The sequence below is a fragment of the Numida meleagris genome, chromosome 12 (assembly GCF_002078875.1).
Source record: "Numida meleagris isolate 19003 breed g44 Domestic line chromosome 12, NumMel1.0, whole genome shotgun sequence".
Taxonomy (NCBI): Eukaryota; Metazoa; Chordata; class Aves; order Galliformes; family Numididae; genus Numida; species Numida meleagris.
In genome coordinates, this window is record NC_034420.1 from 2809921 (window position 1) to 2819629 (window position 9709).

Sequence of the window (9709 nt, forward strand, 5' to 3'; positions counted from 1 at the left end):
TGGGTTTGATTATTTATTATTTATATAAATCCGTTACCACTTTATTTTCCGCAGCCAAGTGCCAGGCTCCTGGCAGTGGCACCCGCTCCTTCTATGACAAGAGGTGATGGTCAGACTCCTGCCCCGAGCACCTGGCGTGCAGGCAGGGATGGGCAGCACAGCCATGGCAGCGCCCTGGGGCCACGGCAGCACGCTGGCAGCACTGCTGCCCCATTCCAGCATTTAAGACAACTGCCAAGTCAGAGCCATTGCATAACTTATCTCCCTAGCTTTTCTAAAATAGGTGCTTGAAAGGATAGAGAGGAGGCAGAAAACTGATAGTATGAAAAAACAAATGTCACTTTATACCGTGGGCATATTTACAACAAACTCTGACTTGACGACGGTGTCTACAGCAACAACAAGAAATAAAACACTGAATGGAAAGCAGTCCACTCTGCTTGGGTGATAGGATAAGGCAAGCATGAACTTGCAGCCAGCCTCCCCAGAGGTCAGGGAGATGCAATCAGTATGGCTGTGTACACTGCCATTTAAACTGTCCTCAATTAGTTAACTGGAAACAAGAAAACTTCTAAACCCCACACACAGTGCCCTGACACGTCGCAGGGCACAGATATCCCTCCTAGAAAGCCATGGGATTAGAGGAACCTGAGCTGCTGAGTGATGCCAGAGGTCCATCACACTGCCCTGAAAAATGCCTTCTTTGCTCCCTGCCTTAGTTACCCACATTTTCATATTTCAATAATCTCTCTTCACGCCATCTGCCAGGGACCTTTAAAGACAGCTGCACAGAAACCCATTCTTGTGCTGATCTTCTCTTACTCTCACTCACTAGCAACAAACTCTCCATCACCAGCACTGTCTTGGTTTTGCCAGGTCTAACACATCAATACTGCTAATATTTGAACCGAACAAACATTTCACATAGAAACAACAGTTCTGGACCGGTAACAGGCATGCTTTTTTTCCTCAACCCAAAACCCCACTTAATTATTTGCATTATGACACTGCCTGCTACAACCTGTAAACATTATTTTATCTGCGTGCACATCAGCACACAATGGTCATGTCTAGATTCTTACGCATTTTCTTAACTTCATCTTAAAGACAGATAATACAATTTAAAAGTAAAAAAAAAAAAAGGTCAGTGCAACCTCCTGGCAGATGCCAGAATGAGTGTGGAAACAGACAATGGGACACTCAGTGCCAAGTACATATTTGGTTATCTCAAATTAATGCACAACAGTGGTTTAATCTTTGGCTTGAAAGATTAAAAAATTGACACGGTATGGTGCCATACCTTTCTTCTCCCTAACGTTTGTAATATGTATCTGGTCCATAACAAGTGCCAAAAGATGGGCAGATGCTTTAGCTGCCACTAGCAGTAGATCTGTTGGGAAGCACTGCGTATTTTTACTTGGATAGGTTGAAATACACTGAGACAGCAGATCAGATCAAGATGTACTGTACTAGACAGGCCACAGTAAGTACTGCTTTCTGGTTTGCCTGTCCACGAGATGTTCTCCATGTTTTTTGGAACGCTTTTGAACAGCGTGAAGGACCTAAGCCTTGGCGTCTTCTAAGGTGGTAGTTACGAGACGAAACCAGAATGCCAAAGCACTCGGATGAACACATTAAATGACTGCACTGATGCTTTGTGCTTCCTCTCTCCAAACACGACTGCACTCAGCAGCAGAACTCCTCCCAGTGCAGCAGGGCCGTGATGCACTGTGTGTGGTGCTGGGGCAGCAGGGAACCCAGCACCTCGGAGCCAAGATGAGATCTTTTTGTATTTAATTTCATCCCTGTCATGGAGAACTGGTATGCCAGATCCAATGCTTTGCTGCTGGTTACGGACAGACTCTTTGTATTATTACTCTCACCATTCAAAAATATTAATTCTTCCTCTACGTTACTTTTGAGCAGAGGAACTCTGGATAGTGGAAGACGTTAGATCCCCATAATCCACGTGGAACATGAAAGCAGCAACATGTGCTACTGGCAGACAAGTAGAAGAGCTGATGCATGTCTTACCTGAGGCTCTTGCTCTGTTATGCCACGAGTCCCAGCCACCATGTCCTCAGCACAAAGCCATGCGAGCACACACTTGTCAGCTGCATCAGGCCCAGGAGTGCAAGTGGCTGGTGCCTCCTTGGAAAGGACATCTCTGCCAGGTTTAATCCTACCACATTTGAATGATCTCCAAGACCAGTTTCCAAGGACCAAGTATTTTCCTTTTCGGGGAGAAACAAAATCAGGTGGAAAAACCACTGACGTGTATGTGGCTCAGCTCTACATTTAACTTACAAAGCAGTTGTGGTAGGTCTGCCAGGAGATAGACAGCTTTCATTGCTTGGAACAGGTAAGGCTTCACAGTGCCAAAGATGCCTCAGCAATAGACAGCACAGAACAGAAACTTGTTTGGGTTTAAAAATAGTCTCTGTTGTTAGAAGGTATCAAAGCAATGCTTTTTTGTCTGTATCAGCATAAGGTAGTGGGACAATGTAAAAGGAGAACTTGTTACACAATGAATGAGGAAATACTGCTTTACCCAACTTACTGCAACCCAGTGTGAAACATTAACTTTGCTCTGAGTTACAGCAGGATGTAACGCAGCCCGAAAAAAAACGTGGGTTTGAAAATGTTTTGAAGAGATTTAAAAAAAAATAATAATAATTGCAGGTTTTAAACCTCAGAAAATCCAGAGTCTTACCGGCATTTGCACAGCTCAGTACAGCTATGGAGGGGGTCCCCAGCCAGCTCTGCGGGTCCTGGTGTTGCCTTCCCGCTGCTGGGGCCGGATCCGTGCCCCCTGTGTCTCTGGGGTAAAGCAGGAGTCAGGCTGCTCCTCCTCAGCACTGTTTTGTGGCCTTGAAGACGTGGCAGGGCCATATTGTCCGTCTGCTTGGGAATGCTCACACCAAACCAAAATGAAATGGCAAAGAGGAGGAAGAAACCGACATTTTAACTCGTGATTATCTACGGTTAAGCACCGTCACAGCACTGGAGGCACCTCCAGGCACTGGCACAAAGAACGCTGCCAGTTCCTGCACCCAAAAATCCGAGCCGCTTCTGAACCGATGGAGAACACCAGCCACCGGTCTGGCACTGGTCACCCACACAGAGGAAGCACCCGGTGTCCCCAGACGCCCTCTGTCCTACCGACCGCCGCAGATCACACGCAACCCAAGCAGCTCCAGTGCAACTGGAAAAGTACTGAGCAGTGTCCCCGCGGGACCGGCGGCACCCGGTGCCCCAGTGCACTCCCAAGGAACTTGTTTATGACAGGGCCAGACAGCTGCCTGCAGAACGCACGCACCGCGCCAGGAGGGAGACTGCCGGGAGGAGGAAGAGAACCAACGCGGTCATTAACGTAACTATTAACAATTGCCTTCTAATGCCACACTGAGGGGTTTTAAATGAATTTACTGCTACTTCACATCAGATGCCAAGCTGCTGCGACAGCACTGAAGCAGAGTGCCACGGTACGCGACATGCTTCAGAACGAGTGCATTAGTGGTAGCGTAGCAGATGGCAGAAGCGATCATTTGTAGTGCTGAAACCTATGCACAGAGCTTCTTCCCACATTAAGATGTTTCTAAATTTTAGTTGAGTAAACATGCTTGGAAAATATCGAGTTTATCCAACGAGATAAAGTTTTACAGCCAAAAATTTGGTCTAAACAGAAGCATCTCTTTTACAGACGACACAGAGATTTACATCTCCTTTTCTGAGCACCAGTGGTTAACAGCAGAGCCTGCTCTCTGCAGCAGCACTCAGTACCTGGTGCTCCTTAGCAAACACCTCCCCCACACCGGGGTGCGGCGCTGAGACCGCAGAGCTTCCCAGAAGTTAGGTGCACCTGATTTGGTGAGGCTGTCCAGAAACTCCTCCTGAGCCCACGCAGTGCTGCCCTGCAGAGCCATCCTGGTTCTCCACAGCCAGCTCGGGTGCACCTTTGTGAGAGCCAAGCAAGGGGCGTCTGAAGCCGCCAGGTAGACATGGCCTGAGCAAGAAAAACCACAGTCACTCATTCCTCCAGTCATGCGAGGCGGTACGTAGGTGGCAGTGTGTTTCCTGACCCCTGCAGTCTGGGCCCAAAGGCATCCCTACCACTACTGTTGCTTTCTCATCTATGTATTTTGGTAAGGCTAAAATGGCACCTATTAAAAAAATGGTTTGTGCAGAATATTCGAGAAATGGAAGGAAGGGGAGCCAGGAAGCCATCCTTCCATGACACAGCATGCTTCACGAGAAGGAAAGGCTAACATAATATAATTCAATGGTGCATCTCAGACTGCTCAGCAAGTCCTAGCCTCCACAATGAGATCTGAAACCACTGCCCCTTCTTGGCTGAATCACTCCATCACAGGATATCTGCAATACAAATCTGAGCTTAAATTCTGTATTTTACAATGAGAGCAAGGAAAAATCTGGATCTGCCCCAGAAAACCTCAACACTGAAGTTCTGCTTTGGTGTCTGAGCTTAAATACAGAGGGACAGGAGTGGAACAGAGCAGGGACAATGTGCCCATCCTCACCGCCCACAGCGGGGCCCTGGCAGGAGCTGTGAGCTCCAGAGCAGGCTGAGGGATGGCCATGCACTGGCTGAAGAACTCCCACCTGCACTGATAGCTGCAGAGCCCACGTTCTTGGTCAGAGAACCAGCTCCTCAGCCAGATCCCCACCCCCATGGAAGAGAGACTGTGACAACTCACACGGCGTTACCCAGTGTAGCTACTGCTGCGGCCATCTCACACCTCTCCCACAGTTTTCTGGATGAAAACACCAGATTTAAAACAAAACAAAGGACCAAAGCAAACAAACAAGCAGCACAGTCTCACCACATACATTTTTGCGCCCCAACTGCAAATCACCAGGTTAAACCCGTGAGAAAACCAAACCATGTGTGTGTGTGCTTGGCTCCTCGGCACCACTCAAAAAATGCTAACAGCTAATGGGAGAAGCTACAGCAGCACCCCATCCTCACCCCCAAAACACGCTGTGCTTCTTTTTTGCCCAACAGTGCAGGCTGAATTACCTGTATCTGAAAGAAGGAAATCCATCCTTCCTCCCTGGTGAACACCAGCCCCTACGGGCAATCCACACAGCAGCATGGCAGTTACAACTCGTAAGTGCCTCGGAACCGCCAAGGACGCCGCTGCAGTGCACCAGAGGTCCAAGCCCTGAATGCTGGGCAGTTCAACTGCAGAAACCGGATGGCTGCTCCTGCAGTGCAAGCAGAGGAGCCCTCGAAGGCTGTTTTAGTTTAATGAATGACATTTTGGTGTTAAAGGGAAAGAAAACCCAAACATTACTCTCGGAAATTCAGACCATGCTGATGTGGAAGCATTTCCTGGGCAGTGTTGCTGACTGAAATCTACTGCAGCATCCTAAAGTGAGAGTACTGGATGTTTTGTGCAGCTGTGGGCAAAGGGAGCACTCGGAAGTGCCTGGAACTGTGGGATGGGGACAGCCTGCTGCCCACGGCAGTCTCAGCCCATGCACCAAGCAGCTGTGCCCAGGGGCCAATTCTGGACTCCACACGAGCTGTGCATGGCAGCCAGGGCTGTGGGGGAGCTGCAGAGCTGCCTCTCCTTAAACACAAACAAGGAACAGGCAGTCAGGGCCCGGCTGCCCATGTATCAGTACACTAAAAATACCTCGAGAGCGAAACCATAGAAGACCAGCCAGACAGCATCTACTCCCCTCTTTGCCAAATATGAAGAGAGTGACAAAGGAGGAAAAATCCCAGTGTGGGGAACAGGCCTGACCAGCTCTGCCACATTTCTTTGCTCGCCCTTCTCTCTAACACACAGACCCACACAGGGCTCTGTCTATCTCATCCATGCTTTCTCAGCACCTCCAGCCCCTACCCCGAGCAAGCTTTAGCCCACTGCCACTAACTCACCTCAAACCCATAAACAGGGCATCTCTTCCTCTGCAGACGCATGTGGCAGCCAGCAAGGTGTTCAGAGCTGTCACCACAGAGGTCATACAAATTATCATGGATGCCGCACCAAACCCATCGTAAACCCTCAGTAAAGGAACAGTACATCTCTTCCTGTCCATTAAATTTTTGAACGCTGCTTTTACAGTATCTAAAATTACCTATAGGTCTCTGCAATGTCACACGAATTTTGCAGAGCTCTTTTTCACCCTGCTGAGCAGGGCTCCTCAAGCCCTGGAATATCCTTCTCTCTGGCTGTAAATGAGATTTCTGTTCCAAACGGAGATTAAGGCCAACGTGCTCTCAGAAACGTGAATCTTCAAATTCTGAAACTCTCCTTTTTGGGTTTGCAGCTTCAAAAATACTCTCCATTGTTTTCCTGGCTTCGCATTCTTCACATTGCTGTGTGACATGCATGAAATATTCACTGCCACAGTGAGACGCAAGCTTAAATACTCTGTTTGCTTTACTGCTGAAACCACCACAAGGTATTCCTCTAACTGAAATCTCTTTCCTTTCAAAATGCCTCTTACTTGCTCATGTCCAGGTACTTCATTTTAAAAGGAGACTGATACAGAAAACAGCTCAACTTCTTGTTTGTAGCAATGTCCTTAAAGCATTATGTTATCACAACTTAATGCAAAATGAAACAAATGCTGGGGAAATTAACCACTCTGTAAAATCAATTTTCAAAAGGCCAAAACAAAAACTGAGAACTTCCAGGTAGTTTTGCAATACCTAACCTTGGGATTCAATAAATAGATCTTGATTTGTTAAGATCAGCACTTTCCAGTAATGTACTACCCTTCTAGAAAGTTGTAGGTCCGTTCTAACTTTCCACAACCATGGTAACAGGAGAGATGACTGAGCATTACTGACTCTGGTTCTTCTACCTCCATCTTCTACAGCATTGGTGAATGGTGCCCCTTGGCTTTCCTTGCAAACACAAACACTGAACACAGGCAGGGAAGCAGATACGTGGCTTTATCATTCTTGTGCTCCTCAGCTGCAGGCCTGACCTGTAGCTTGGGTTTTGGAAACAGTGAGGACAGAGTCATGAGAAAGCCCGTGGCGTAGGAAAGGAAGGTCACAGGCATTTGTGAGGAGTGTTCAGGCTGACCAGAATGGCCTCATTCTTATGTTTTTTTACCTGGATTCCTGGCCCAGGGTGAGGGCAGAAACCATCCAGGCCGATTTTCTTTTGCAGCTAGACTTCAGATTGGAAGGCTCTTCTCTGAGCAGAACCCCGCTTTGTTGTGACTTGTCTTCCATTTCGTGGCCGCTGGCTGGGGATGTACATCCCAGCAATTAATTCTGAAAGCGTGCCACGTTTTCAAAGGAAAGACTCCCCTGTTCCACCAGAAGCACTGCAATGCGGATCACTGCCAGCTCCTATCAGCAGATCTCATCCTAAATTAGGAGCACGCGATACCCCAATACCACCTCGGCTCTTCTGTACGCAGCACCTGAAACTGCATGCACCACTCAGACACAACCTGGAGAGCAGCAGAGGAGTTCCCAGGGGGATCCTAGCCAAATGCAATAACTTACTCAGTGTGGCAAGGAGGTTCCTCCCTTCCATGGGACACCTCCAGCCAGAAACCCGGCTGGAGCTGGACACACTTCTACTAGGCAGAAAGGAATGTTTAGGCAGAACAGGCTGGAAATAAATAAGGATATCCACTGAGAACGTGGAGACTCTCCGTTCATTTTCTACCTTCTGGGGGTGACCTGCCCGCAGACTGAGTGATTCAGGGGAAGGAATGCTGAATCATCCTGTTAAAACCCTGCCAGTTTCCACAAAAGCAATTTGAGCTCAGTGCTGAAGTGCAGAAGATGGGTGAGAATGGCACTCCTTCATGGTCGCTGAGACACCTGACGGTGCCAATCCACTGCCTCCACCCTCAGTTCAGGCAGTGCTGTGCCCCACATTCCCCACAGCACCAAAGCCCCTGAGAGCACGAGGAGACACAGGGATCAGGTGACTGAGAGCCATCAAGTCCAACTCTATCAGTCATTTTACTCCTGTGGCCTCTGCACACTGGAAGCATGCGGATCCCAGCACACACCTCCCAGACTGACCTACAGACTGCAGCAAGGTTTTGCTAAATGCCAGCACCAAGCTGCCCTGCCGTGCCACGTGGCACGACTGCAAATGGTCGGGAACACTATTTTCAAAGAACAAAGCCACATAGAGACTTCAAGCTTACCCCATGCCAAACGCCATCTGCAAGGGACTTCGGGATCACACGTACAGCAGGCAGGTTGGGCTCCCTGTAGCCAAGGTACAAACCAAAGCAATGACTTCAACACGTGGCTTTTAGGTACAAAAGCATCTTTATGGGTCTGTAATGCCATATGTTAGCAAAGCATAAAGGGAAGGAAAGAGGGTGACTCACTTAGTCTCCTCCCCTTCCCCAAGCCAAGAACAAACCTTCACGATTCTTGACGCTGTTACTCAAATGCCTCCCATTCCCCATGCTTACCCCCACTCCAAAAGAGCCACCTGCAAAACCTAGCACAGCAAGCACACACTGGAGCTACTGCAACATAAACTGCAATGACTCCTTCAGCTTACTTATCTGTGCTTCTGAGCTGCCTCCTGAGAGGAGGCGATGCTGGGCCTGACTGGGACACGTCTCCTGATGTTTGCATAGGCAAAGAACCAGCCATTCCCAGCCACACAGCGGGGTATGCCCATCGCCAGCCGTCCAGTGTACAAGGGCATGCAGGATTCCTGCTTATGCAGTTCCCATATGCGATCCTATACAGCCATCTCCTGCCAGTCACAGCACCACGCAGCGCTGTACAACCCGCCAGCTGCTGGCCCTCACTGACATCTAGCGTTCCCTGTGCGAGCTCTGCAGGCAGCAAAAGCACTTTACCCAGAGCTTATTGTAACTGACCTTGTGGAGTGGTCAGGCTCTGCCTCCTGAAAGCCAGGCATCTATTTGTCTGCTGCTTAAAACGCAGCATTAATTATTGAAGCTGTAAGTTATGATGAAACCAATGCCCATGCTCCTTGCTGGCAGCACGTGGGCTACGTGCCGCTGACCCAGCACCTAACGCTAATTCTGAGAAGGGCAGTAGTGGTTCCTGGGACATCTCTGGTTAGCAGACCTAGCAGCAGGCACTGTGCTACAACGAGACATCAGCAGTATTACAATCACCATGGCAATACTGAAAAAAAAAAAGCAGATAGTTTGGAGCAAGCAAAAGTGTCTCAGTCCTATTTATGGATACAAGCTGACTTTTCTTAGAGATAAATTGGTTTACATGTGCAGAAGAGCCCAACGGGGTGGGGGTGCCTGCCCTCCACCATCTGTAGAGCCCAGCTCTCAGTTCTGATCTGCAAGATGCAGAGCCCCGAGGCACCACCAGCTGGAATGCCTCATGTCACTGCACCACCCAGCTGCTTCACAGCAGGATGGCTGTCCTCGACAGGCTTCTCCAGGCTGATAACCTCCCACTTCAACTTGATAGTTCAGGATTTAATACCACTATTATTGATAAAGTGAAAATAAATTAGCAAGGTAACTGCAGTTTTACTGCTCTTTAATTAGAGTCACGAAGACAAGTCGTAGCTTTGTTTTCAAATCTGGTCATTTGTTTTTACTAACATTTTACTTTCTTTTGCACTCCCTTCATTCAGCACTTGTAGCCCAGATGAATGAAGGCTGCGCTGGGCATCCCGTCCCACAGCCTCACCTGTGCCCTCCATGCTCACCTGCTGTCAGCTCTGCTGCCTGTCACCGTATG